At 34.5% G+C, this 27,053-nt stretch overlaps 1 protein-coding gene across 3 annotated transcripts in view; it reads left to right on the top strand.

Moving 5' to 3' along the window:
- IL1RAPL1 (interleukin 1 receptor accessory protein like 1) overlaps nucleotides 1-27,053 on the top strand; it is a 669,103-nt gene that overhangs the window by 106,406 nt on the left and 535,644 nt on the right. The window lies entirely within an intron of this gene.

Below are 27,053 nucleotides of genomic sequence, written 5' to 3' on the forward strand. Positions count from 1 at the left end.
GTAGAGATGCTGTCAATTATCAGCTAAAAAGTTGACTTATAGTAATTTTTAAAAATAGATGTGGCAGCCAGTTTAAATTTTGCATTCAACAGAGGAGAAAAAGAAAGTTTGAAACATGGATTTTAACTGAAATGGTAAAAACTACCCTAAACCAAACAGATGTTGTTATAGTATTGAGCTAATTAATGCATTGAGGAAAAAATCTTTTTCAACTCCATTTTTAACATGATTCAGAATTCTCTTACTTCTCTGTGGGTTATTTCCAGGATTTGGAGATGTAGACTATTTTTATTCTGGAGATAAATTTCATAATTTCTAATTTTAAAAAGTTAAGCAGATAGGGTTGAAGCAGATTTTCCTTTACGAAGTTGTATTAAGCCAGCGTAACATAGTTAAGTAAAGAAGTCTTCCTATTACCTAAACATTTTATATTTTGAGAATAGACTTAAAGATTACTTACATAAAGGCAGTGATCCTGTTTTTAGGTCTGAGTGTGATTAACTATTTTTTAATACATGTAGCAACCATTTATCTGAAAATGTTTGCACATGTTTCAAAATTTTGGCTTTATTTTAACAGAGAAAGTTAAAAATTGCAGAGAAACATGACTGAGGTCTCAGCAATGGTAGTTTTGTGGGAGCTCTTTATTTTTAACATCAAGAGCATAGGCCCAGTTTATACACTGACATTCAATTCCACAAAACAGGAGAGAAGCTGTTGAAAAGGAGACCTCTTTAAAAGGGAACTTGAGAGAGCACCTCTATGGTTCTTTTGCCTTAGAGGCTTTTCAACATCCCCTAGGAAATCTAAGCCTCACTGATGTCAGTACCATACACTTCCATGAATGGTTTGGAGCACTTCCCTCCCTTCCTTTCCTCCAGTATCTAGTCAGTTGATAAAACTGTCTGATAGTCTGTGGAGAAGACACATTTCTTCCATGATGTATGTGCAGAGCAGAAAACAATGGTCTTTATTCAAGCTTGATATTTATCTTTTCAGGAACAGTAACCCTACTAGAATTTTCTAAACCATCTAACATCTTTCTCATTGCACTTAAGAGCCCAGAGTGGTCTAATGAAGGTAACATTCTGCTGAGTAATATGATATAGCATTTAATCTCAGTGTTCTAAGGAAAAGAATAGTTTTGTTCTTCTCCTCTGAGCTCCTGACTGCATTGCACATTGCTTCACATTTCTTTTCCCCAGGCAGAAACTGACCATTAAATATATTTATGGTCCTTTGTCCAGCTACAGTTCTGAGTTTGCTTACTATATTATTTTAAAATATTTTCCTTGATGCTAATTATATAATAATATATAACTCTAATAATGCATCCATTCCTACTTGCTTAAATGAAGTATGAAGATCAAAATCATTGAAAAATCTTATTTTTACCTACCAGTTTTTCAAATGCTCAGAAGTTGAATTTAAATTTACGAAATTCATATAATTACCTGCAAATTCAAACTTCTTCAAAAGGTGGAGAAATTAAGTCAATATTTTAATTTCTTTGATTACTGAATTAACCTATCTTTGAAGCAAGCAGACCTACAAAACTGTCTTTAAAAGCTACATCACAGAATGACTGGGTTGGAAGAGAATTTCAAGATCATTGAGTCCAATTCATGCCCTAACACCTCAGCTAAACCATGGCACCGAGTGCCATATCCAGTCTTTTTTTAAACACATCCAGGGATGGTGACTCCACCATCTCCCCAGGCAAACAATTCCAGTACTTTATTGCTCTTTATATAAAAAAAAAAAAAAAATCCTAATATCCAACCTATATTTTCCTTGGTACAGCTTGAGACTGTGTCCTCTCTTTCTGTCAGTTGCTGCCCAGAGAAAGAGACCAACCCCACCTGACTACAGCCACCTTTCAGGAAGTTGTAGAGAGGGATAAGGTCACCCTGAGTCTCCTTTTCTCCAGGATAAACACCCAGAGCTCCCTCAGTCATTTCTCACAGGGTTTGTGTTCCAAGCCCCTCACCAGCCTCGTTGCCTCCTCTGGACGTACTCAAGTGTCCCAATGTCCTTCCCAAACTGAGGGAATAAGCTGTCTGTCCACCTCTTCTTCCTGACTGGGTCATCAATAACAGACTCCCAGTAGACCATGTCAGCTTTGTTGGCTTTCCCCTTAATTCCTACCCATAGCATTCAGCTTCATTGTCATTAGTTTCAATCCCATGACATCAAATGGCCCCCTAATATAAAGGGCCACCCCTCCACCTCTCCTCCTTTTCCTCTCTCTGTTCTGAAGAGCTTGTAGCCATCCATTGCAGTGCTACAGCTATGTGAGGCATCCTACCACGTTTCTGTGATGGCAATTACATCATGGCTCTGCTGTTGCACCATGGCCTCCAGCTCTTCTCGTTTGTTACCCATTCTGCATGCATTAGTATACATGCATTCAGCTAGGCTACTGATTTCACCCCTAATTCAGGCTTACCACCCTTGGGCCTGCTTCCAGAGAGGCCAGATGCATCCCCTTCCCCCTTCAAACCTAGCTCTAAATGAGTTCTGCCAGCTCATGAGCTAAAACCTTTCTGCCCTTAACAGAGAGATAGAATCCATTCAGTTCCAGCAGGACAGGTGCCAGAAAAGTTGTCCCATGATCAAAGAACCCAGAATTCTGCCCATGACACCAACCCTTGAGACACTTGTTGATAATGTGGCCTCTCCTATTCCTTTCATCATTTTTTCTCTGCCACCAAAGGGCAGAACACTACCTGCACTCCTGCCCTACCAACTGCTTGATTCAGTGCCCTAAAGTCCCTTTTAATTGCCCTGACGCTTCTCTTTCTGCCAGCCTGGAGTATCAGCAGTGGGTAATAATCAGAGGGCTGAATCCGCCCAGGGAGTCTTTGATACATCTGTCTATCAACATTAATTTTTAAATTCCACATATGAAATAGAAAACAAATCACCTGCAAAAAGTATGTTTTCTTTTCCTGAAAAATTGGTACTTATAGTTCTTTTTCTACTTCCAAACACTTTAAGTAGCTTCTTAAGGTGCTACTGTATGTATTCCAATAGATTTACAGTCCATCTATACTTCTGTCCCTTTTGCATCTGTAGTATTATATTGCCCAATCATGTATATTTTGGGTATTCTGGGAGTAACTACCCAGTCTTTTCTCATTTTTTTGTGAAGAATAAGGATGCCTTTAGTTTAGTCCTGTCCTCTAGAAAGGGAAGCATGTGTTTATGTTCCCAACACAAGTCTTAATGGCATTTCAAGGCAATCAAATTCTAGAAAAAAAATGGTTTAGTTTTTTTTGAACCATACTAATCTAGTCATTTATGTTGAAGTTTTTAGAAGAATATATCTGTCTGTGCTTGTATATTTACACATATATATGAATGAAAGCAACAAGATTCTTTTTAACAGGATGATGCATGTTTTACATGCAAGAATGGAGCATACATGTGAACATTCACAGGCATTTTGTATCTTGCCCAAAGAATTTGGTGGAAGTTAGACCAAAGACAAAAGTCAACATCTGAGCACTGATGTAAATAAAATATACAAATAATTGAAGCTCTATAGGGATTCATCAGAGAACCAATTGACACATTATTTTAGTCAGAAGTAAAAAAAACCCAACTATGATTTATTCAATTTTGACACATACTGTCACATCCTCTATAGAAACCTATTCAGTTGTTGAATGCCACCACTCTAGTTTCCATTAATTTCTTGTGAATCTTATTTAACTATTTAAAATTCTCTTTAGCCAATTTAGCTTCATCACAAGAGCAATGTTCATCTAAATCAGTCCTGTGGGGATGATTTTTTACAGTAAATTAGGCATTCATTAGCTATTAGCCCATAGAATGCAGGATGTTTCTTGGTTTAACTGTTAATCAATAGATTAACCCTGTTCTTCCTGTTTAATTTTGTAGACACTGAAAAAATTCATGGAAATATCCTCTCAGTCTTCTTGGAAAAATACCTAAGTTCTAAATAAATTCTGAAGAGGATATGAAATAAGCATTTTTTTCAATGATGTCAAAATAAGTATACAAAAAATCACAGAATTATGATTTCTTTAGATTTTTTTTCCCTTGACTATGCTGACATTATGGAAATTGAGTTTTACTTTATGTGATGTCTGATTCTACAAGCTATGGCATTTGATTCCATATTCTGGAATGAGTCAGTATTAGCATACTCTTTCACATAGGCACATTCCCATAAAATAATGGAACACTTTTTCAGCTACACAGATTACTGATATTTCTAAATATACTCAAGTAAGTTGCAATAATTTCAGCTCTTATTTCTGGCAATTTTGGATTTCCAATGTTTTCTTTTCATTCAACACATGGAGATTTTTCATATTTATTATGCTATTATGGAAACCGAACTTAGCCTTCTGATTTCTGCTCTGCTTGGTACTTCAGAGAACTGAAAAGAAAAATAAATCAAGCTTGTTTTAAATGACCAGTCTAGTGTAGATTGATTCTTCTCATTTGAACAATTTAACATGGTCTTTCTGACTCTCAAAGAGTTATTATCTCCTGATTACTTGTGAGTCAGACCTTCAGACAAAGGTCTGACATAGCAATGCTAATCAGAAATGAAATTGTTATATTATGTATTTTAATAAGTGCTAGAGACAAGTCAATGGAAATTACTGTGATACAGTGATTCAGTGAAAAAAAATAGTCTCACCAGAATCCATAGAGTTTTTTAATGAATTAGAATGGTTTGCAATCCAATGGTGTTCAAGCAGCTGTAATTTCATCATTCCATAGGGCATTTCAGGGTTTTTTCTGAGAGTCACAGGAACAAATGATACAAGACATAGAATAATGAAATGGAATTATTTTTCATTTAATTTGACAATATACACCAAATTCAGTAAGCTACTTCTTTTTCCTTTTAAAGGGCTTTTGGTATGAGGATTGAGGTGTTCATAAACATTTAGAAAAGTTACATTCCAGTGTCATTTTTGTCCACACATTAATGATAAAAGTAATCTGTGTATCTGTTAGAGTAGTTAGGAATAAAAAAGGAAATTATGTAAAGGATACTTTAATATGAATACTTACTTAATCTTCAAGCAAAAAAGTCTTGCAGTGTGATTTTGTTGTTTCCAACAGATTTAAGTAATGTAAGATCTCTGTGTAACTCTAGAAACAAAACAATTCTTATCTCTTTAGCTGTTCATGTTATAGTGAAATGAGATGCTACAGTAAATACAAATACCTTTCTTTTTTTAACATCAGAACTACTCCTTTTTAAAAAGTCTTTCAAAGCTAATAGAAATTGGAAAATTGGAATACTGTAGCACCTCTACATGTTATTCATTACGGCAAGGACTAATTCAAAATTACAGGAAGAATAAATCACATTTTCCTCCATTTTTTTCTTACTTTAGTTTCTTTTTTCTGGGATTGTAATGTGTTAAGATTATTAATTTTATTTCAAAGGTCCTCTTCTAGAAATGCAGTTAGTCACGCTACTGGTACTATGTAAGCTGTCCACTAATTTGTGCATCAGATTTAATTTTTTTCTGTGATAATTAATTTTGATTTTGGTCTTCACAATTGAATCTTCATAACAATTGCAGTAAATTCAAGTTGCTCTATACCTCTTAACATGAAAGGTGCTGAAGTCACCCAAGAGACTCAGAAGGGTTTGCAGAATTTAAAGGACCAGAGGACAAATCAAGACTCTGTCTCTGGAATTTTTTTTAGTGCTTTTAGAGATCAATAAAGTTGAGCTTGTCACTCTTCTATTTGTCTAAATGAAGGATTATTTCACAGGAATGCTTCCCCTCAAGAATTAAATTTAAAAAAAAATTAAGGGGAACAGGATTCCTAGTTTTTTTCAGCATTACTGTTTTCACAGGGAACTCTAGAAACAAATAAAGCAATGCTGTACCTGTAAAAGAGCATATTAATAATTTTGTGTCAAAATAATACTTTAATTTAGAATTAGAATTTCTTATTTTCTTGACTACAAATATAAAACTGCAATAGTAGTAGGTCAATTCAGGACTTGGCTGAATATGTATGAATGGAAACATATCTTTGGTTTTGTCAGCAAAGAATGTTCATATTTCAAAGCCAAATTTGTCTTTTTGTCTCTGTGAAAATGAAAGCATTTGAGAAAAGGAAGGAAACTGAATCTTAGAGTAAATACAATTTTAAATGAGTCTTATACCTGACCTGGAGGTGCCATTTATCCAGTACAAAGCTAGCAGGACTTAAAGTTTCAGGTTTATCTTTTTAATGATAAAGATCATAAGGGAAGGGAAGGGAAGGGAAGGGAAGGGAAGGGAAGGGAAGGGAAGGGAAGGGAAGGGAAGGGAAGGGAAGGGAAGGGAAGGGAAGGGAAGGGAAGGGAAGGGAAGGGAAGGGAAGGGAAGGGAAGGGAAGGGAAGGGAAGGGAAGGGAAGGGAAGGGAAGGGAAGGGAAGGGAAGGAAGGTGTATTAGAGGCTGAAGGATTTCTATTAAGGTAGAGAAGATTTAGTGAGCCAGAAAAAAAATACACACATACTTGAATACTGAGGATAAAAACACCACAACAGGTTGTATGTCTTGTATCAAAGTCATTAAAAGTAATCTAGTTATCTATCTTCTCTTGTCTTTCAGACTGTGAAACAAAACACTAGAATGGGTTTACATGAGTATCTCTGATAACTGTAAAACAAAATTAGATTATTTGGGCTATGAATGCATAATTAATTTTTTGCTTCATTTAACTGATTTATTGTGTTTTTGAGATTAATTTTTGGTAGATGGTGGTGCTCTCAGGTTTAGGGTAAAATTTAAGGGTAAAATTATCAGAAAGAAAAACTGGAATTTGGATTGTTCTGATGTCTGAATTCTATTCTAGCTGTTTGAACTAAAAACATGTCAGTCTGTGCTTATTGCAAAATGTATTGCAGTTTTCCTTTTAAAATTGTGAAATAGATGCAGAATGCATTTTTTATAGTTCACAAAATCCCTCCTCTGCTGTTCCATTGCTTTGATCAAGAGTGTAGTGTGGTCACAATCTTGGTTTTCCTGGTTATATCACACTAGTGTACCTGCACTTTTCAAGAGGCTGGTAAGATAAAACTGTGGAAAATGAACTGGAGGACAATTTTTAAATTTTGTTTTTTCAATGTGCTTTATCAATTTTCATCAGATCACAGTAAAGCACAGTGAGAATGCAATTATAGCAAAGACAGATATTTCACAAAGTATCCTCATACTCCTGAAGAAGTGCTGGAGGTGCTGCATCAAAATATTTATACTCTGTGTTCTTATTAGAGCCTAGTTTTCTGAGATTTATGAGCATCAGTAATCAGGAAATAATCTCCTGTAAAAAAACGAGACTTGGGCTTTTTTCCAGCTTTAGAACAAGCAGAACAATAGTGTGAAGTCTGGTTACCAGGCAGTCTTTATGGATCTCAGCACATCACATGAGAGAGGAAAAAGTACAATACAAAGAGCTTGGGGCACTAATGTTTGTTTTGTATCCTTTTGTGGGCAGGTAAATAGATTCTCTTAATTAGGACACTCCAAAATGATATATAAGATTTTCAGATGGGTGACCTAATTAAATAATTCAAACATTTGTTAAAATCAAAGGATATGAAGATGTCTTCATCTTTTTTCATAATTTCCCTGAAATCTGGAAAAAAAAATCCCATCACTTTACATTTACTGGCAAGGCCTTTGAAAACATTTTATATTATGCCCTCCTTATAGATGCATTTAATTAAATCTACCTGTCAGCAGTATTGAGAAGGCTTACTTATTGATAAGTGCAGCTAGGATAAAGTAGGAAAAGTGATTACAATGCAGACTCTATCATCTCCTACTACGATTATCAAATCAAGTTAATATTTTAGCATATTTTCTCTCTTTTTTTCCTAGTTTAAATAAAAGTAACTTGCTTAATCACTGTTTTTCAGATGCAGTAATTAATGTTTCATTAAGTACTAATAAATCCAGTAATGACCATGGCGTGGTAAAAAAAAATTCATGTGGTGTCACCTTTTCCTGTCTTGTCATTCTAATTAGAGTGCTGTCATCTTTCATGACAATCAAAGTACATTTACTGATTTTTTTTCATCTAATAGAGCAGAGGCAACAGATTCACACCAACTTAGAAGTCCTGAATTGATACTTTTATTTTAATAATAAATTTCTAAGTGGAATAATTTAAGAATATCCTGGGGTTTTTTTTGAAAAACAGAACAACTCAGATTATTATTATTATTATTATTATTACTATTATTATTATTATTATTATTATTATTATTATTACCTGTGTGTCGGGATGTGACAAATCACATCTGGAGCCAAATCACATACATACATGCTTGTACCACCAAAGAAGAAGTTGTTATAGAAAACAAGTAACTTGCAACATTCCACAAAAACTATTCAGCTATCTGCAGCAGTCACCTTTGCATCAGTTCTCATTCTCTTCAGCAAGACTAAATCATTTATCTCTCACTCCAGTTAGGCAACACTGTATTAATATGTTTCATATTTAATTCCAGATTGTGCTTTCCTCCAAGACTTGTGTTTTGAAAGAACTGCTGAGAATAGATGGATTATCCTTTACCTGGTTCTTTCCCCATGTGGTTATACTTCTCGTAGTGCTGGAAACTGTGGAATATTCTCCATGCTTCCCTTCTGAGGCTCTCAAAACTTTTAAAATCTACCATGTGATATTTTGTGCTGAGTTAAATTAGATAATGTAATTGAGCTTGTTTAATTTATGTACTCTTTTTCGTGAAACATGCATTACTTCACTCACAAAGGTTGTAATGAATTATTTTTATTATAGCTTCTTGAAGTAACAAGCTGTGAGTGTAACTGAGGTGCCATAAGAGGACAAAGTAAATAAACAGTTGTTTTTTTAGACTGAATTTTGTTCAGAACTTCTACAAATAATTAATATGGTTAAAAACTGATATTTTTTCTGCCCTTACTATCTGATGCAATTGTGATCTTACATAATAATTATTCTCTTTTTTTGTAAAACAGAACAACTCAGATTATGATGGTATTTCAATCAACCCAGAAAGCATAAAATATGCTGCCTAATTATGCTCTGTTTTTGTGTTCAGTGGGTTTTCTTTTTTTAGTTTGTTTTTTGTTGTTTTTTAACAGAAGATGACAAAATGATAAGCCCTATGTTCAGCAGAAGTGGTCCTGCTCAAAAGTTGTGCAAGGTGAAAGCTTTTCTGTGAGGAAATTATATTAAAAATGGTTTGATCCATTTGACTCCTACTATGCTTGAGATTTAACTGCTCAATAAACTGTACATTTATTGTACTAATAAAGATATTTGTGGGTTGCCTGGGCCAAATGATGATGTTTTTACTCAAAAATTTTTGAGTTTTTGTGAATGTTTTGCAGCATGTTTTGTGAAAATTTTCATCTAAAAGGTTGCTAGTACCATGAGGAGGAATAAATTCTCAATGTTTCAAGAACGCCTGGGAATTTTAAGAGCCCACCTAACTCAGTACCAAATGCATACATACTGACATTATTTGTGAATATATTGCTATAAGTATGTTTTAAAATTATATATTTTTTAAAATTTTTGCTTAAACTCCTCAAAACTAAACTTTACTTCCTACTTTTCCTACCATGAGGATTAGATGGGTTAGGTCAATGAGAAATGGCTCTCTGTGAATACAACTCAGTGACTGGAAGGATTAACAATATTAACAATCATTTTGAGGATATTTTAAATAGTTTATGTAAAATTGTAGAGCTGAATTAACCAGTACCTTCAACAGATTTCCCATAGCCAAAAAGAGTTGTTTATCATATGTTATAAGCGGTTTTTTTTCCCCTAAAGCCTCAAGATTATTTTTCACTAAGGAAGGATGTTTTATGTATTTCTTAAATAGAAATAAAAGATTTATTGTTTCATTTTTTATTTATGATGAGTCTCAGTTAATAGAATTACACATTTATGAAGATAGTATAATCTGATAATCAAATGACCTCGTAAAAATATCTTAGTCTCCTGTAGGTCCTATTAAACTCAGTGCTTAGTTCACTTACCAACTTGCTTGCCTTTCCTTTTCTTGTATTAAATGAAGTGTCTATACCTGAAGTTCTGCTGTTTAATTCAAGCTGAGGTGTAATTTATTTTTTCTTCATGCTGAAGGAGCCTCAATATGAAATTATTTTCCTAAGTAAAATTTTGTTGTGTACCAGTGTAATTCCTGGTCCCACATGAAAATACCTCTGCTTCCATAAAACAGTATTTAGTAAAATACACTTCCCCTAGGAATTGTAACTGTCAAAGGCAAAGCAATGAAACATTTTAGTGTAGAAAGCCATAGCAAGATGGACGCACAACTGTATTTCTTTTAAGCTTCTCCTTGTGCTGAGCTGATGAAAGAATGCTTTGCCAAAAGCCTGTGCTGCCTGATTTCCATGCTTCTTGATTTTCCATGCTGCCCGAGTTTCTTCTTTGCTCCCTCATTCACACAGTTAAATGGCAGAGGCAGAGCAGCAGGGCACTGGGATGGCAGAGTAGCCCAGGCAGGAGCCAGAGGCGTTGGCCCTGGAGGCCCAAAGAGAGCAGGGACCCTGTCATCTCAGAGAGGACACAAACGAGAGCTTCTTTTGAAACACACAAACAAAAACCAAATAGAAGTCATTGACAAATAAAATAAAAGGAAGTAATCAAAACTTTGCAGGCTGAAGCAACTCAATTATTCTGGTGATTACCTGTACATACTACCACCTGATTTTATATATATTTTTTTTTTCCCATTATATTTAACTATTTGATCTTGATTCATGAAGGTGAAACTTGCTGTAGGTTGACATACTTAAAATTCTAACATTAAAGTATCTTGTACAAGAGTTTTCTAGAGAAATAAAAAGAGCCTCTATGCATATTAAATGCCTTGCAGGAATTTCAGGCTTTGGGTTTTTTTTTTGTCTAGGTAGGCAGCATATAATTTTAAATATTATTTTGAGTAATAACAGGGAGCAAGAACAATCATAAGTTTTAACAAATGGCATGAATATGCTCCATATGGCCTATCTATAAAAAAATAAACACATTATGGGCAGGTATTTTATTATAAATATTGGCTTCACCCAGCAACCATTTTTTCAAAAAATATTTTTAACTTAGGGTTTGCACTGCAGTTTTACAGCAAAAAACACTCGGGTTAGTAAAGGGGGTGTTTTAGAAATCTTTTCATCACCTATCAATAGTTATATCAAATATAACTGTTGGATAATTTAATAGAAAAAGTTGTTTATAGATTCTGTCTTATACAGATTTTTCTGATTTTCAGTATATTGTTCCTTAATAGCTTGTTCCTGCAATCATCTTTTGAGCTCTTTTGTGTCATAGAGGAATCCCATGGGAATGGAGCCAGTTCAGGAGAACAAAGACAAATGGTGCACTGACTGTGGAAAGCTCCTGGGTAAAATATGAGTTTCATGTCATCCAGTTTAATAACTCTTTAGTTAAACATGTCAGGTATTCTCTTGACCTTTCACAACCTAATTTTGAACATTTTACGATGATGTAACAAGTTAAAAATTGAGACATACTCTTAGCAGCAGAACTTTCAGATAAAGTCTTTTAAGAAAACCCTGAAACAAATAGCTTTCTTCTAGAAATGCTACTGTGAAGGTAACAAATACAAGCACATACATTATTTCAGGTGGATTAAAGAGAATCCAAGAATCTCTAAACCCTCACATGAGCATGGGAAGGCAATTCAGAATGAGAAAAGTCATTAAGAGAGGCTGCCAGAAAGTATGCCAAAAGGGTGGGATATTTAAAACTTTCTTCTGGTTCCCTTCTTTTGTAGTGGAGATTGTGTATCACTTGTAGATGTTTCCTATTATTCAGTATTTCTATTAATATGTGTGTACATTTGTAACTATTAGTATTAGTTGGCATCTAAGTACATAGGCTGAATAATTCACTGCTGTAAACACTGTGTATACAAATGCATATCTGAATTTATTTGCAGGAAAATTAATAATTTAAAAGATACAATATGGAAAAAAAACCCTGGCAATCTTCTGAAGCTGTATGGGTAACTGGAGAAATACTAAGATAGGGAGAAGGATGAACTGAAATTTACCTAGTGTGGCATAGAAGTGACTCATAGTTCTGCACATACTATTTTTATATCTCCTGATATTAAAAGTGACAAGAATGTTCTGAGGAAATTCTCATTTTAAACAAAACAAACAACTTCATTGTCAGCCCCTTACCAAAAGAGTTGTTAGGGATAGGTTTTAATTTTCTGACATTCTTGCTGTCACCCTTTGGTCATTGCTAGAGGAGGGCCAAGATAATTAGAGATGGAGAACCTCTTATGTGAGGAAAGGCTGAGACAATTGGAATTATTCAGCTTAGAGAAGGCTGCAAGGGGACCTAATTTTGGCCTTCCAATACCTGAAGGGAGACTGCAAGAAACATGGAGAGAGACTTTTTACAAGAGTTTGTAGTGACAGGACAAGGGGCACTGGCTTCAAACTGGAACAGAGTACGTTTAGATTAACTGTTGGGAAGAAATTCTTTACTGTAGGTGTGCTGAGGCACTGGCACAGATTGCCCAGAGAAGCTGTGGGTGTCTTATCACTGGAAATGTTCAAGGTCAGGTTGGATGGGACTCTGAGAAACCTTGTCTAGTGAGAGGTACCCCTGTCCACAGCAGGGAGTTTGGAACTCGATGATCTCATGGACCCTTTCCTACCCAAGCCACTTTTAAGATTCTGTGATTCTGTGAACCAGCCCTGCAGAGTTGAGAGTGACAATTTATTGCAATAATTATTGGAATGGAATGAGGAAATCAGTATCTGAGAACCAGCCTGGGATATAAGGAGACTTGAAGTTGACTGCCTCCTCCTTTTGTTAGGCTGCTTGTGTGAATTGTGGCATATCTGGCAATCTAAATGCCATTCTTCAAAGCTGTTTAGACACCTCAAGCTAGTTGTAATTAGTAGTGGTAAAATATCTTTTAGAATAATGTGTGGTTAATTTCCATTTTTTCCATGGGTGTTGTGATATTAAGGATAATGGTGCTCCATGAAGAAAAGCAAGTTTCAGTGTTTAAACTGGTGAACCAAAAGGTCAGACCTTTCTTATTTATATACAGTTAAGAGCTTATTTTCTTTTAGTCTTAGTGGTGGAATAGTTTTTTAGGGTTGTACTCAGGTGCCTAAATATGAGTGTGTTTAAGATACTATGAGGAATCCAGCTTGGCCTCTAGCTGCCCATGCAGAGCCTTCCTTCACTTCAGCATCACATCTGCCAACCACATGCAAGTGGAAAATTTGGAGTGCCTAAATATGTGGGGTTCTGCCTAACCATCAGGCATGGTGTACCAAAGAAAAAAATTGTTTGAAACAAGAGGATAAGTCTAATATTTTCTGTATTATATTGTATTAAAATTTTAACTAGTCTCAAGTATCAGATACATCTGGTAGGAATGTTCCCATTGTATTTATATAAGGAGCTGGCAAATGTGTGTAAATTTATTTTTATATTTGTGTATGTGTATAAACTTTTTAGAGTTTAGGATTATGTAATGATTTGTTTTAAAGAGAGTAGTTTATGAAAATATTTTTTTCTGAAATATGCCTCTTTTTAATGCAGAAAATATAACTTGTTGATTGATTCATTATTTTGTTGTATAGCAAACAGATTACAATGGCCATCAGTCGTACTACTCTGAAGGAGATTTTACAAATTCCCTAGATAATTCAATGTTTCTTCTGCCTTATTCATTTGTCCCTAATGCCACAGCAAAATCTGAAATGGGTTTGGTGATGTAAAGCTTCTAGTAACAAAGGGGATTCTGCCCCACCTGACAGCTCTGGTATCAGCCCTGGCAATTACATGTCCATGCAGAGAGTCACATAGGGTGACAAATCTGACAGAAGGGAAATGTCCAAAATGAGCTAAAGGTGGGAATAAATGGACAAGGACTGGGAATAAGGATAAGAAAGATTGCAGGTTGGTAATATCAAGCCATTTGTAAAACTTTGTCTCAAAATACAGAGAAACAAAACATATATTCTAGTACTAGTCATACTTTAGTAAAGCAGCATTTTTACATGTAACTTCACGGACTAATATCACTGTACTTTTCTATTGTCTGAAAGCTTGCATCTTCAGTTAAATGATGGGAGACATTAGCCTAGAGCAAGGCACATCTCAAAAATGAGGTTCTACAAATCAGAATGAAGAGTATGTACTTTGTTCTAATTATTTCTATATCTTACAAGTGAAACCAGAAATTATTCTAAGTACATATAGGATGTTTGAAACTCAGGCTGTATTTCCAGTAGGACTTTTTTGGTTTTTTATAGCACAAAAATGAATACTTGGAAGATGTAACAATTCTGATATTTTCCATTTTGTAAAAATTCTTGATGCAACTAATAAAAAAAGGAAAAATTTGGCTTTTCTTCTTTCACGCTACTCATGAGAAAGTCCAGAGGAGGGCTGCCAAGATGACTAGAAAAATGGACCACCTCTTCTATGAGGAAGGGCTGAGAATATTAGGCTTGTTCAGCCTGAAGAAGAGAAGGCTTTGGGGTGATTAGCACCTGAAAGGAGCTTACAAGAAAGATGGAGAGAGGCTTTTTACAAGGGCAAGTTGTCACAAGACAAGGGATAATAGCTTGAAATGAAGGAGGGTAGGTTCAGATTAAATATTAGGGAGGTATTTTTTACTGTGAGGGTTGTGAGGCTCTGGAAGAGGTTGCCAGAGAAGTTGTGGATGCTGTGTCCCTGGAAGTATTCAAGGCTGGGTTGGATGGAACTTTGAGCAACCTGATCTAGTAAAAGGTGCCCTTGTTTATGTCATGGTCATTGTATCTATATGGTCTTTAAGGTCCCTTCCAACTCAAACTGTTCTATAATCCTGTGAATATATGATTCTATGTAAGGAACTGTGGTGGTTGACCTGGCTGAATGGCAGATATCCACCAAAGCTGCTCTGTCCCTCCGCACCTCAGTTGGACTGGGGAGGGAAAAGGTAACAAAGGGTCTGTGAGTCAACATAAAAACACTGAGATCACTGACTAGCTGCCATCACAGGCAGAACAGCCTCAGGGGTTGCAGAAATTCATCCCACCTTGTCTGTGCCACTCCTGCCTCTGCAGGGGGAGGACTCCTCCCACTCTCACCTGCCCAAGTGCAGGGTCTTTCCTGCAGGAGTCCGTTCTCCATTTCTCTGACAGAGTTCTTCCCACAGGCTGCAGTTCTTCACAGACTGCTCCAGTGTGGGTCTCCTGTGGGTCACAAATCCCATCAGGAAACCTGGTCCATTGTGAACTCCTCGTTCCAGAGGGACACAGGTCCTGCCTGGAGCCTGCTTCAGTGTGGACTTCCCATAAGTCACAGTCTCCTTCAGGCACAGCTGCCTGCTCCAGTGGGGTCATCCCAGGACTGCAGTTGCATCTCTGCTTTGCTGTGGGCCTCCATGGACTGCAGGGACACAGCTGCCTCACCCTGCTCTTCACCACGGGCTGCAGGGGACTCTGCTCTGATGCCTGGAGCACCTCCCAGCCCTCCTTCTGCGCTGACATTGGCGTCTGCAGGGCTGCTGCTCCCACCGTCCCACACTCCTCTCTTCAGCTGCTGTTGCAGCTTTTCCCCCCCTTCTTCGACACCTTATCCCAGAGGCACTACCACCACTGATGTGGGCTTTGTCTTGGCCTGTAGCAGGTCCATCTTGGGGACAGTTCCTCTCTTGGACAGCTTCTGGCAGCCTCTCAGAGAAGCCACTACCCCCAACTACCAAACCTTACCACGCAAACCCAATACAGCAGTCTCTGCAGAGCCTGTGACTAAACCATTTTGTGGTTCTTGTGGCTGTACAATACTCTTAAATCAGAACATATTTCCAAATGAATCTCCTTAATGATAATTTAAGTGTATTTCTTGAATAATTTTCACTAAAAGTCTACAGTCCTGTCATTTACTCTAATATTCACTTTTAGCCTTTTCATGCATAGATATACTCACATCATCAAGACATTAAGCAGCTACATTATTCTAAATTTGTGTATATTTTTGATCCCCTTAGTTAATTTTTGTTATATATGGAACACAGGAAGGAAGACAATATTTTCACCTAAGACCTATGGTCTTTGAAAGAAATTATTCAGAAAAGTATTTCTTTATTACTTTTCTGTATGGATTTAAAGTTCAAATTCAATGTCTTGAATTTAAAACAGAAATACACAACACACTGACATTCTTAAAAGTAATGTTGTAGGAAGGATGAAAGATGTAAAAGTCTTTGAAAATATGAAGTGCTACATAAGAGTGCTATTGGGAAGGAGTGTAAGTAGACATTAAAGAATAATCCATTCCCCTCTCCTACTAGTATAATTTAATCCAGTTTATTAATATTTGGATTTAAATCTTCATAAACAGATGAGAAATATGTAAGTAAATATCTGCACAAGTTTAGATCCATGTAACTTACTGGGAAAAGAAATAATATCAGGTGCATGAACTTCTGTATCCTCTGGTCTCTCCTTGCAAATTCCATTACAAAAAGCAATTATTGGTTTTATATACATTAACTATGAATTTAAGATGCAATAGTTACCAAATCTTGGGTATCTCTGTTGAAAAATTGGTGCATAGTTAGCCAAATTACATTAAATTGAACATGAATACGAGAAATAACTTTCTCAGAAGACATAAATTTAAAAATTTTTTAAAACACCCCAAAACATTTAACATTAATACTGTACTGTTCTGTTACAATATAAAAATGATCCCCACTGGGAATTCTTTATATCAGAAAGAGTCATCATAAGAAAAAGTTCAAGTATTAAATTACTGTGAAGCCTGGATCACCATAAATATGATGAATATTCATATATTTTATTATTTCTGATTAAGGTCCTTTGACAGAATCATAGAAGTCAGGAATACTTTATCTCTTTATCTGTTTTTTTTTTCCATTTTTTTTTTTTAGCTGAGTCTCTTATGCTTGATATAAATGGTTTAGGTAGTTGGCAGTAGTCATTCTATAGAAGGATAAATTCAAATCAAAACCTTGTTTTCTCTTACTAACAATTTCTAAAAAAAACCCTGAAGTTTTGATATTTATGTGACAGAATATTGACTCTAGTTTTCTTTTAAATTTGCATATAATTAGTAAAGTTTGTGAGATTTATGTTTCTGCTGAACTGTATATATAGACACATATGGTTTCAAATGTTCCTCTTCTAGAATATGACAGTCAAAGCATAAAAAGATTTCCTTGTTGATGTTTGCCAGTTTATAGGATCTGTGCTTCTATATTCACCATGCACACAGTCCCTGTATTTTACTCTGAATTCAATCATATTCTTTTTTCAAAATGTCAAACTGTGCATCTCCAGAATTCATGGAGGGACAAAATGTAGGATACCTGGGAAGCTTACTGCATGAAACAGAACATAGGAATGGAACAGCGAATACATGGCTGGCTGAAAACCTACAGCAATGTATTAAACCAGAAACATTTAGGAAACAAAATATCTTGGATATTTCTGCCTTAACTAAATACTTTTGCCATTAAAGGAAATAATTATAAAACTAGTTGGGAAGGGATTAGCCGATTTTTTTCATTTGTAATCATATCTGATTAGAAGATCCTATTTAGAGAATTTTTCACTTGCCAGGGTCAAAGAAGTAGCCAGAGGATTCTGGCTAGATAGACCCCTATTATCTAAAATAACTGCACCATATTCTTTCACTATGAAAGAAAACTACTTTGTAACAAATGGATAAAATTTCAGTTTGAGTAGAAATTGACACAAAGGCATTTAAAAATAGAAGGGATGAGTAGAATTTGTTGTTCTTAATTCAAATTAAAAAAAATATTAAATTAATTTTCCTACAGTAAAGAAGCTCTTCATACACGATTTATTCGTAGCCACCACTTATCCAGCAATAATGCTGCCATTATTAAAAGGAATATTGATGAGTTAGATGAAACTCTGCCTACATATGCAAACAAATGTGATAAATTCCCTTTTTTTTATTGCATGTTATTTATGCACTTTTGTGTCAGATGCTTGTGTATTTCAGCCATGTTTTCATGTTGCATATGTTGTCATATTGTTGTACCAAATGATTTTCTCTTTCCATTTTGTTTCTTATGCTGCTTGTGACATGTGAGGAAATGACTAGAAATATTAAGGGAAAGAACAAATTTTCAATAATGTGAAAAATAGTGTTTGGAGACTTGTCTGAAATAGGATGATTTGAATATTTTTGATGCTTCAAGCTTCTGAGTAGAAGGATCTTCTTTTTTTCCCTTTTTTATTTAACCAGCAAATATCCTTTTTTCATCATCTATTGTATCTGTTGTGTGTGATGCTTAATATTCCAGTAAACTACAGACCCAACACATATACAGTTCCTCAAGCCACCCTTGGGCATCTTTTGAAGTTGGGACTGAGAAAGCTTTATAACTACTATGCTGTACTGTAGGATTTAAGCACTAACCATATTTTACCTTGAGAACAAATGCTCACTGCAGTTCCTGATTTCAGAAGCAGATTCTGAACTTGGCTTCTACCAAACTCAGATGAAGATCAGAGCTGCCCAGACCACTGGTTAATGGGGAAAGGAGACTCCAGACTGGGAGTTTAAGAGGAGAATAAACAAGGATGGAGTAAATGAAGTAAAGCAACTGCTTTCCTTCTGCATCAGTTAGAATGGTTATGAGTTGAAGTGAACCATTCATCCATGCTTTGTCATACTTCTGAAGGATGTGTGCAGTTAAAATCAATTTCTAGCTTCGCTCCTGGGTGTGACCCTGCAGTGGTGTAGCATGTGATGCTTCCCTTAGTCCACCACTGTCCTATGGGGATCTCTCTGCTATTTCTTTTGCCAGAAATTGGAGTTTTTATGTTGGTTCTTTACAGTAAGATCTAAAGAAGTACAGGTATTCCATTACATATATATTTACAGAGCAGTCTCTGTAAAACCCATTTAACTTTCTTAGAAGGCAACCTGAAAAGTCACAGTTGGCTTGTAACAATGTTTAATGGGACCTTGAGGAAATAATGAAAAATTTAATGCGAGCATGAATCACTCCAGAGAATACCAATCTGCAATCAGTAATTTTACTGTCAGAACCTAGAGATTTCACCAACAGGTACTGTGCAGGCAATAAAATTAGAAAAAAAATATTATGCCCTTTGAAGAGACACATCAGATCCATAGATTACTCATGGATGTATTATACAAAATTTACTTGCAGCTTTCTTCAGGGTAATAGAAATGCTGACTCCATATGGAAGTAGTGATTTATTCTTACTCAGACATTCCTAATGTTGACTAAGTATTATTTTAGTATTACTAATTCCTTTTTAAATCCGCAAACTAAAATAATATAGAATGATTGAAATTCTGAGTTCAGGTAAATTATTGCACCTGTACATATAGATAAGCTGCAGAGCCAATGAATAATGCAAGTAATGAAATTAGGAAATCTTGAAAGTCTTCATCGGTAATGGTTTGAATCTCTTTTGCATGGTGATTCACTATTCATAATGCTGAATACTATAACTTTTTTTGGATTTGCAACCTTTAAAAAAGAAAAATATATAAAAATTAAGTATGCTTTCAACTTCTGTCATATTTACACTTATTTTTTGCCTTTGATGATTTAATTATACTTAATTTTGAATATAATATACATTGAAAATATTATTAATTCATTCTCATTGGGTATTTTGTATATCAATATTGTAACTTCTGTGTGACTTATCTTAACCCACTGTATGTCTAAAAGTATATCCATATATAAAAGTATATCCAGACTTCTGCACTATTCCCTATGGTGTCTCTGTGTTGGTATAGGTCAGCAGAAATGAATATAAATGAAACAGTGGACAGTCATATGTTGATTACCAAGTGATTCAAATCGTGCTAAGTGACAGTTGATATTTATGTATATTTCTGATTTTAGAATATTTTTAGCAGTTTTAGAAACAAACATAAAAAAGCTTCCTATATTACAGAATTCTTGTAACAAAGTAAGTTCTTTTATTAAAATCAATTTATTAATATTGAAACAAAATCAAGATTAACTGACATTAGTAGGAGACCTGTTTGAAATTCTGGATGAAAGACTGAGTTTCTAAATTTTGTAAGGAGTGTTCTGTGAAAATGTATGCTATTTGAGACAGACAACATGTTCTTACCCTTAGGACTGTGGAAATTAGAATTTATTTTTTTACAAGAAAATATTTAAACTTCCCTCCTTAATCTTGGTAGCTCTTACAGATCTAGATAGTTCCAGCAAATATTATGGACTTTGGTTCTCATGTTTTTCACTGGTTTCATTCACAAAAACCACTAACGACAGTGAAAAGCCACATATATGCAGAATTGTAGCCTCAGTGGTTTGTATTTTCTTTTTGCCTATTACTCATTCTTGAATTAGGGGAAAGCAGGAGTGGAAGGGAGAGGTAAAAAAAATCATTTGTGTTCTGAAGTGTGTTAAAAGAGAGATCTTTGGACTGGTAAATTCCTGTCTAATTTACATAAAAAATTTAAATCATAGGCATGCTATTCAAGTAGAGAAGATTTTCAAAACTGTTGTAAGTAATGGCATGCATGACAGGAATTACTACACCCTGAGTGTTTCCAACTGGTTTTCCTATTACTGTAGAAAGTGATGATTTATTTGTTTCACTTTGATTCCAAGAAGAAATGAATGCTATACAGTTTCCAACAAAGCAGTGAAATAAGGAGCCAATGATTATCAGAGAAATTTTAATCATTTAGCTGTGTAATATGAGTATCCAGTCTTTGGTGGTGTCTATGAATTACAAACCCCATTTTTTTCTGTCTTTGTGAAAGGTCTTGCTAGATTAAAAAAAAACCAAAAAACCAGGAAAAGGAAAGATGCTGAAGATATACACACTCTGAGAATATGTTGTTTTTATTTCTTTTCAGTGGAATAATATCTGTGCACATAAAAATTCCATTATTCTTTCAAGAGTGATGGAAGGTGTAATTTAAAACAATTAGGTTTTTCCTTGAACAACTTTTTCCATTCCTTTAGGTCACAGGACTCTAGAATATTCTCAAAGCCTTCATTATTAGGTTGTCTATTAAAAAAAAAAATTGGTTTAAGTGTACACCTGTTTAACTTCTACTAGACTGTCTTTCCTGAAAGGAAAAAAATGTTAACTGCTAAATATTTTACTGCATGCATTGCTAAGTTCCAACTGGGAATCTGAAATGTGTGCATACATTTTCTTGCTGTTCAGCTCTAGTACTCTACCTAATAGATATGGCTGGCAAGTTCTACCATTAAATGGGAAAGAGCCCTTCAGTAAAAAAGCAAAACCTACTTTCTGAGACTGTATTCTAAATTAACTTGAGCATATGTTTTTCATCTGTGTAAGTGACAAGTAGTGAAATATCATGTTGACAGTTCTATGCTTTGAAAAGATGATGATGATGATGATGATGATGATGATTATAATCATTATTGTTGTTGTTATCATTGCTATCATTTTTATCATTATTATCTAGGAAACTTCAGCAGTCATTGACCCAAGAAGTTAAGATCCTGAAAATCATGTACAAAAATAGTTTCCACTTCAATTAAACTCTCCAAGTAACTACCTGAAGTCATTATAAATATTTTTAATATTCAGTTGAATAGATTAGTAAAACTTTTCTTTTGACTACAATGTAAGCTACATAAGATACAATTTGGATGTGAATTTTTTGTAACATTTCCAGTAGAAGTCTTTTCTTATGACAAAAAAGATAATAAAACCAATTTCTCATGAGAGTAGAGGATGAATTAATGAGCATATGGTGCCTTTTGTTTCCTCAAAGCAGCTGTAGTTTTACTTTCAGTTTTACAATTATCTTCACATCATTCTTGATTACTCATTTTACCTTTGCTGTGATCATGTTGGGAATAAAGAAAGCAAGGCCATGTTCATGATGCTTAAAGAGAGAAGAAAATATAGGTTGTTCTGCATCAAAAAAGATGAGAACATTGTCAAACTTATAACTTGTGTAACAGACTTATAAATAGAAAAAAAAAATCACCAGTCTTAAATAAGCATGCCCTCAGATGTTTATCCTTGCATTTTAGGAAGATTGAATAAAATGATTGAAATTAAAATTGTTACTGTTGCTGCCATACATTTTTGTTTCAGTAAAATGATTAACTTTTTTGGTTCTCCTTTCACCTGCACCAGAAGGGTAGGATCATTCCCAGAGATAGATATTAAGAGTTTTAACTTGGAGAAGTGTTTTAAAAACCCATTTGGAATTTACTAAGACCTAAGCTATTTAAATAGATGTTTTATAATTTACATATCATTAATTGAAAACAAGTCTGTAAATATTTGGGTCAAATGAATAGCATTTGTATATTTAAAAAAAAATCTATGTTGATAATAGGACACTCAATCACTTGGCAAGTGGATTTGTTTTCATGTTAAAGATGGGATTGCCAGAGCATTCTGTAAGTGCACAGGAAATATCCCTGAAGAACTCTGTAATATGTGAAGTTCTCAAAAAAAGGAGATAAGGAGGATAATCTAATTATTTGCAACAGAGCTGGTAAGTGAGTCGGTATTTCCAGGTGTGAAAAAGTTGATGGAATTGAAATCATGGGTTATTCACAAAGGAAGTAAATCTGGATGGGATTGAGGTTATTGATGAACTCATCCAAAAGCAGGGGTTTTCTGCTAAAATCAAAAGTTTAACTACAATACCTGATAATGTGCTTACCAACTTTGATGAATAAAAAGTGTGAAAATTAATTTTGTTAAGTGTGGCAGGTTAGTAAATCTAGGAGAGTGTCTAATTATATTTAAAAAGACAAGAAACAACGATCCTAACACTAACCTCTAACGAAATACCAAACTAAAGATTAAGAAAACATACTGAACTTAATAGTGTTATCTTAGTACATCTGATAAAGGTAAAACATTGCAAGTGTTGATAAGTCTTTCATGTCCTGTTAAACTGTTAAACTGAAACTTATACCAAATTAAACTTTCATTTAATGACTTTCCTTTAAATTCTTCATGAGGCAAGGATCCTCTAAATGTCTTACTAGTTTTGTTGATCTCTTCTGTGTTGTCTGTCCACTGTTGTAGGTTTTGCTCCTAACAATTTTATGTCAAATTTATCTAGAAATAGAACATAATTTCCTAAATATTTTTTCTTATTTTTCCTTCCTCTTGATGAAAACTTAGACTTTATAATATTGTTGGGGGGGGCCTGGGAATGTGTGATTTTCCTGTCATCACAAGAATAAGCAGAGTCCAGCCAGCAAAAAATGAGGTCTTTCAGTTAGATAAAAATGCAGCATTATGGTATTTGGACTATTGAAGCAACTGAAATATCTGAGAGGAAAAATAGTGTGAAATAGTTTCATATTCTGTTGGATAATTTTGCAGTTTTGCATCATAGCAAAATTTTCAAATTTCTAACATATTGAAGTAAAAAGCATTCTGGCAAATTTCCGTTCCTTCATGTTCTTTTGAGTAAAGTGTTTTGAGACTTCTTTAATTCCTCTTCTGGTCCATATATCAAATGGGCAAGCTCTGCTGGAAACCTTACTAAAATAACCATCTGATTTTATACACACTGTGCAGTTCAAAAACTTACTTATTGATGTATCTCACTTATTTCATACTGTTTCTTCAACTTTATTTAAAATACCAATATTTTTTTCCTCCCTTTCTACTTCTTGCTATAATTTTCCTTCTCATTGGCTTGATTTTTGACTTTAATTTATCTTGCCTCTCTTTTCTTTGGTAGACTGTTTAATATGAATCCACTAGAAAACATTCTCCTTCCTTTCATATAATACTACAAAATATTTGTTAGTACCTCTATTATTTGTAACACCATGTAACTGTGACCCTTGATGGAAACATTAATATTAAAAGCTCCTGCATTGTAATTTCACTGTGTATTCTCAGCAGAAATTAAATGAATATGTCACATTATCAAGAAATGGCTGAGAATCAAGGAATAAAATACAGTTCTGATATCAATAATATATTTCCTGTGTGGAAGCAACACATTACACGTGGATTGCACATTTGGTAATTCAGCTATCAGGTAATGGTTTTGTTGAGTAACTAGGGAAGAAATGGGGAATATGGGGCCGGGGCAAACTCCGTGTGATACCGTCCTAAGATCCTGATTGAAGCAGTTAAAAAATCACTTATGGCCACTAGACTGATTCTGCTACATTCTGTTTTTCTAGATAATTGTTTTGTAGGCAGAGTTGAGCTCTTTAAACTTGGTGCACTGAGGATAAATTACTTCAATAAAAATTCTATTAAAACTACAGAAAGTTATCTCTAAGATTCTGACACATTGGAGTGGATGAGTGAATACATGTAATCTAGTCATCCCTGCTTTAATGAACAACAGTAGAATTTTAGGAGCCTTCTTTTTGGTCCAGATGACTTAAATGCAAAGAATTACATTTAAAAGAGCAATAGAATTGTTCACAGCTGTTAATAGTTGCCATCTTACATTAATTTAGATCTCTGTATAAGCCTTTTCTTTAGAGCTAGTGTAAAGTATTTCTTTTGCTTGTTTACCTTTATCCCTAAGCATAAGTAATTGATGTCTTAAGTAGAATCATGTAATGATTAAAATGTTATCTGATTAATGTAGATTAATTAATTGGTATAGATATGATCACTCCCATATGTTATTTCTCTCACTATACCACACAAATTCAGAATAGTTTTCCCCCACAAAACAAGGTTACATTTAGTGCATTCCTGCCTTCTTACCTCCCTTTTCTTCCTTTCTTGAGAAAGGGGACAGCAGTGCATGGTCCTGTAGTCTGCCCATAAATAACACACTGAAGTTTAGAAGCCTCAAGGTCTCCCCTTTGACCTGAAGTTCTGGCACCTAAATCTAAATAAGCCAATATAAGAAGGTAGACATGCCAGAGTGGTAACATTTGGTGACTGGTGACATTTTCTTTCTGAAGAATGTCATATTTAGCCTTACTGACTATTATAGTAGCAATGTATATATAGGAGAAGAAAATAAAAACAAACTCAACAAAAAAATATCAGCAAGTAAATGCAAGAGTTATTTGCTGAAACAAGTACCTGAATACTGGTGGTGCATTTTGCTTTAAAGATGACTGAATACTTAACCCTTTTAGGATGCTACCTGTTGGAAGCAAGTAAAGCAATGCATTTTTAAGGCTAAGTGATAATTATTAGCTGTTGTTACGTAAGATCTATGGTGCAAATTGCATCAAACTAGTCAAATCATGCTTCTTCTCTGTGATGCCATTTTACCAGCTCTGAGTACATTTTACAAAAGTTAAGAGACAAATAAAAGCAAGTATATAATTTATATAAATGTTGGAGGAAAAAAATCTTAATTATACTTAGCCCACAAAAGATTTTGAAAGTCTGAGAAGAATACTGAGAAAAACTAAGATGACTTATTTATATGTTAAGAAGTATCATCCCTAAAATCCCTATCATTCATGGTAATAAGTTGATGATTGCTGTTCATTTTTTGACTACTCTCAGATTGTGATCTTATTTTTGCTTTTCAGAGAGTTATTTAATGTTTATGAATTTATTTTACTTACAACCTTTAGTTTTTTCTTTGTGTTTTTATTTTTACTTGCTTGTAACCTATGTGCACAGATGATTTATAGATTAGTCATGATAGAGTGATCACAAGAAATTGCTCATAAGAGAACATTCAGAGATGCCAGACTGGCACTCCCTAGACTGAATGGGGTCACAGTGAAGATTCCCATGAAGCCAGGAATTTAGGGATTTATTTTACATTGATCATTAAGGAGGCTGATATAAATTCCATTCTGCAATGAAATAACTGCTTAAGAAATTTTTAGGGGGAAAAAAACCTAAATGAATTATATATAAGAACATATAATGTATAGAATGAAATATCTAATATCAGATTCATAGTACTTTTATGTTTTAACACATAATAGAATATTGTTATAAAAGAATATTTTGCAAGAAATAGAATTTAATAATTTAATAGACATATTTCCACTGAAATATTGCAGCTTAATGTATTTCTTGTTCAAGCCTAATCATTAAGATTTTCCAGTTGTCTAATTTAAATTTTTTTTCAAATTGAATACCCTGCATGCTGGTTAAACAACTTCCTGATATTTACATGCCTTGAATTATTTAAGACAAATATTAAAATCTATCTACTGTAAATATTTATTTCAATATTCTCTGAGATCAATAAAGATATGTTCCTGGACTTCATTAAGATACCTATGGAACTGGATTACACAGGCGAACTCTGTTTTTTAAATAACAAAGATCCTGATTTTGGAAAGAATTCTGTCAAGATCCTTTTATATCATTTTGTATCTGTGCCCATGTCATGACATTCCTTCTGGTTTCAAGGACTATTCCTACAATTTGTCTCCTAAATTATGATTGAGCTACCCCTCTAATACATTGTTTACTTCACAGAGTTATGGTGCATTCCAGGACCCTGTACATTTTTCACCTGCTGCCTGCTGCATTGGCCACTGACATCACAGGGCCACTATCCCCTGAAGGCATTTGGGCAACACAATAATGTTAGTGTGAACCTGGGTGTTGAGAAGTGCAGCAGCCTCTAATGTAATTTCAACCATGCACTCATTTTTCTGAGTAAAAGTTGACAATTTTCTAAAGGCGAAATTCAAGGCTGTTGAACATCAGCGTAGTTCCAGTAGGTGTTTGTTCAGAGCCTTCAAAATCAAATGTAGTAAATATAAGCAGTAATTTTTCTGGTGAAAAGATCTCAATGAAAAAAAATCTATCTTTATTTATCTTTGTAGATATTTGTGAAGGAATTAACATTTTTTATTGATTTCAGTCATTGAAAATAACACCATCTAACCCATGAAAGAAGGAGTCATTAAAGATAAGTAAGGAAAACAAGAAAAATACCAGGCATTGATGGGTCTGCCAACAATTAAAATATCCAGGCTTCGTGTCACATTTTTCCTTTGTAAGTTGTTTTCTGCATCCTGCTTTGATGTCGATATGCACTGAAATT

This window comes from Lonchura striata, chromosome 2 (assembly GCF_046129695.1).
Source record: "Lonchura striata isolate bLonStr1 chromosome 2, bLonStr1.mat, whole genome shotgun sequence".
Taxonomy (NCBI): domain Eukaryota; kingdom Metazoa; phylum Chordata; class Aves; order Passeriformes; family Estrildidae; genus Lonchura; species Lonchura striata.